The sequence below is a fragment of the Pteropus alecto genome, unplaced genomic scaffold (genome assembly GCF_000325575.1).
Source record: "Pteropus alecto unplaced genomic scaffold, ASM32557v1 scaffold106, whole genome shotgun sequence".
Classification (NCBI taxonomy): domain Eukaryota; kingdom Metazoa; phylum Chordata; class Mammalia; order Chiroptera; family Pteropodidae; genus Pteropus; species Pteropus alecto.
The window spans coordinates 17,574,605-17,578,322 of NW_006442103.1; the positions used below are offsets into that span (position 1 = coordinate 17,574,605).

Below are 3,718 nucleotides of genomic sequence, written 5' to 3' on the forward strand. Positions count from 1 at the left end.
AATTGGTAGGAATCCCAGCAGCGAAACAAAATAAAGAGAAAAGATCGTTATTATGTAGAAGGTATTTGGGAAGCGATTTGCCGTAATATGGATAGACCAGCCCAATGAAGGTCTTTCTTGTCTGTCCCCTTACGTGCCCGCAGCACACATGTGCCCAAACACATCTCAGCTACCTTGGCTTTTCATCTTTTCCTCATCAACTGAACAATTATTAGGATAATAGCATTTTAGTGCCAGAGAGGGTTCTAGAGCTAATGTCATTAGTTCGTTTTATAATTGGGGGAGCAAAGCTCAGACAGCAGGGTCGGGTTCACACACTGGTGAGTGACAGAATCAGCACTGGAATCCAAGTTTCTGTCCCCAAATCGGGGACGTTTTCGTCTACACTCTATGCTTAGCATTCGAAAGTCTTGTAGAATAAACTTACAAACACTCACGCGTCGACCTTGCTCACTTATCCACTCGGATGATTTTTCTCTTTGGCGTTGGCAGGTGGAAGCCATCAGCGCTACAAGCAAAATGGTCCGGCGTGTGTTTCTACCAACGTGTCCTGACCCAGAGCCGGGGATTCTCTGTCCTCTGCCAACCGTCCTCTGTGACCACGGAGGATTTGTAAAATCGGGGCTATTCGGGGACCTTGGCACATGCTTAGCTACTCACGAGAGATGTCACGAGATTCAACCACACATGTAAAAACATTAGGATTCTTCTTGCCTCTCTCTGTTTTCTGTCATTGAGCATTTGGTTTTTCACTCTAATTTCTGGAACCACCCTTTTCGCTCCCTCAGCAGGACAGGAAAGTGGTGGAGAGCCTGGCCTCTGGAGAGGCGGCTGCCTGGGGCCTCGCCTCAGCCAGCGCTTGGCCTCGCGGCTGAGCGAACTTCGCACCTTTACTGAGCCTCTGTGTCTAAGGTTCTTCACCTAGAAGATGGGAGCAATAGTAGTTGATGCCTCGTGGGGCTGTATAACGTACGTACGTGCGTAACGAATGTCGGCTGTTGCCACCATCATCATCATCAACACCCGTGGGTGTTTTTAGTTCGCTTTTTGAATATTTTTAAGGAAGGGAAAGCTTCCTAGTGCTTTTCATCCATCGCCCGGCAATCTGTAAATTGTGCAGTCTTTAGAGGTTAAGTTGACCCTTCATGCATTCTTGTCTGGAGGCATCATTGTGTATAGTGAGTCACCGCCACTTAGAAGTGGATGGTGAGTCAGTAGCCTGTCGAGGGGAGGTTAGACGTTCCCGCGGCTCAAAGTGAGAGGATCTAAACCCAGCCCCAGAGCGCAGTGATGGCTAACTGGTCTTGGGGTGCCATGGAGAAGCGGGGCTACTCGGGTCAGAGGGCTTAAAGTGGTGAGTAAATGCTGGGCCTTTGGCATCAAGCGGACCCGAATCTGATTTCAGCTCCGCTTCTGTCTTGCTGTGTGACCTCAAGTCAGTTCCTTAACCTCTCTGTGCCTCCTTTTTTTATCCCCTGTAAATGAAGTTGGTCTTCATAGACATGACCTAACGGTATAGCCGCTCAGGAAAACGCTGAGACTCGAGTAAATACTCGATCGGAAGTGACTGGTATTATCATCACCATCACCGCCTCTGCCATCGTTGATGGGTGTCGTCGGGGCCAACGGCTCTAGGAGTCGGCCATGCCGGAGAGCAAACTGAGGAGAAGAGGGAGCAGACACGAGAACGTGTCTGATGGGGCGAGTTGTAGGTAGCGGCAAACCATTTTGCTAGTATCGAATGTAAAGAGTCATAATTTATTCTTTATTGCAACCCTACCGAGGAGCGAGTGATGTGCATTTTGTAGAGGAAGATTCTGAGGATCGGAGTAGAAGCCACCTCGGTGCCGAAACACAGAACTGGTTCAGCTCCAGTGAGGAGCCGAGCTTCCGTTCCGATCGTGCCCTGAGAGGGGTACCCACCCTGGTCTAGGCAGAGGAGTCCTTGTCAGGTCTCTGACCCCACGACACGGTGAGAATACGAATGTCACCTAATCATCCTGTCGTTTTCCATCTCAACTGGCCCTCCCGATTCCGTGCCATCTGCAAATTTCCGCGTCCTTTGTGCTTTTTCGCTCACATTTTATGTCTTCCTCTGCCATCTCATTTACTCCGCATGTTTCAATCTCTGGGCTTCCATTTTTCTTCTTCCTTTTTAATGCAGTGTGTGTTTTTTTTCTCTTTCTCTTCCCTCCTTTACACCCCCACCTTCCTCCTCCCTCCACACCAATCAAATTCCTGCTTGCTTCTTGCCATATTCATTATCCTACCTCATTCCCCCCTCATTCCTAGAAAACAGCTCACAGAGGCTCCCCTCCCCCCTCCAACCCGCAGTGCCCACCCTCCATAAATTCCAGCAGCCTGGCGATCAGTAACTTTAGCATCACATGTCACAGCTCTCAGAGTTCACACTACTTGTTACTACTCTCCTTGCGACTCCTCTCCAGGGTTTCTGCTTGAAAAAGAGAGAGAGAGAGACAGAAAAGATCCACTGAAAAAATATCCTGGGTACAAGTTGAACCCGCTGTTAAGTTTGCTCGCACATTTACAGGTTTCGTGGTTTTATTTTAACTGGTCGCTCAGGTCTAGGCTCAATTATGCAGCGAAGAAAGCCTAGATTTGGGGGGAACATATTTTTCACTAAAGAAGGAAACCACCTAAACGTGCAGCACAATCCCCAGGACGGGGTCCGCCCGCTCTCCTGTCTCCCCACTCCCCCGATCTCAGGCTGGTGGGACATGGCTTTTTCCTTTGTGGAGTCATTTTTCGCTGGTCCTGGCGCTCAGACGGCCGCCCAGTGTGTGTATGTGCGCGCACGTGTGTGGCCAGGGCTGTTTCTCCAAAGGGCTCACCTCTCTTCTGCCATTTTACCAGGAGACAGGAGGCGGCTCTCTCTCCCGCTCGCTCGCTCTCCCTGCCCCCAACCCAGCTTAGGCTTTTTCCTGTCTCTTAACTCCACCAGTGCAGCAGCAACTAGCTGGCTTGCGTGTGAGTGAGAGAGAGAGAGAGAGAGAGAGAGAGGGCCGAGAGAGAGAGAGAGAGAGAGAGAGAGAGAGAGAGAGAGAGAGAGAGAGAGAGTGTGCGTGCGCGCAGCTAGGCCAAGCCTGCGAGCCTGTCACTGGAGAGTTTTAGTTTGCATTCAGAAGAAAGGAGGAGGGGGGACAAGGGAGGGAGGAGGAAAAGGTGGAGGGGGAGCAGGGGGGGGTGCAGAGCAGGGAGGGAGAATGTCTTGTTTGTGGCTTGTCAGCAATTGCTTGAGACAAGCTTCCATGTGTGAAAGCTACTTGGCATGAATGCCTGGGCCGTACCAAGTGTCACCGCAGCAAGAGGGGGAGTCAGAAGAAAAACAGATCAGACCAGAGCAGACAATAGGCCCCTAAAGTGTTCCCCCTAAGTTGCTTTGATGTTGTCCTAGTGTCTTGATACCAGGAGGCCGGGGATTGCAGGAAAAGGGTCTTTTTTGTCTTCAATCACTTTCCCCCCTCAGTTTCTGAAATGATTCTCCAGAATTTCTCCTCATAAAAAAGGTAAGAGCCCTAACAATTCCTCCTCCTGTGGCAGGCTCGTCCGCCGTGCCTGCAGGCGGGGGTCTCATTCCTGCGCTGCCCGGGAGGAGCGCGGTGTGGCTCTTGCCTGGGCCCTGGGAGTCCGCGGGGCGCTCGGGGCTGGGGCTGGCCCTCTTTCCAGGGAACCCCGGGAGCACGAGCTGCGCCTGTGG

General features: G+C 51.4%; 1 protein-coding gene across 12 annotated transcripts in view; it reads left to right on the plus strand.

Moving 5' to 3' along the window:
* The first annotated feature begins 1,222 nt into the window (after window positions 1–1,222).
* Window positions 1,223–3,718, plus strand: part of BCL9 (B cell CLL/lymphoma 9) — a 77,245-nt gene continuing 74,749 nt past the window's right edge. For 4 of the 12 annotated variants that reach the window (XM_025052171.1, XM_025052170.1, XM_025052174.1 and 1 more), the window contains exon 1: window positions 1,230–1,354. The gene's annotated coding sequence lies outside the window, so the exon portion shown is untranslated. The other 8 variants (XM_025052172.1, XM_025052177.1, XM_025052178.1 and 5 more) reach the window with 5 other exon arrangements.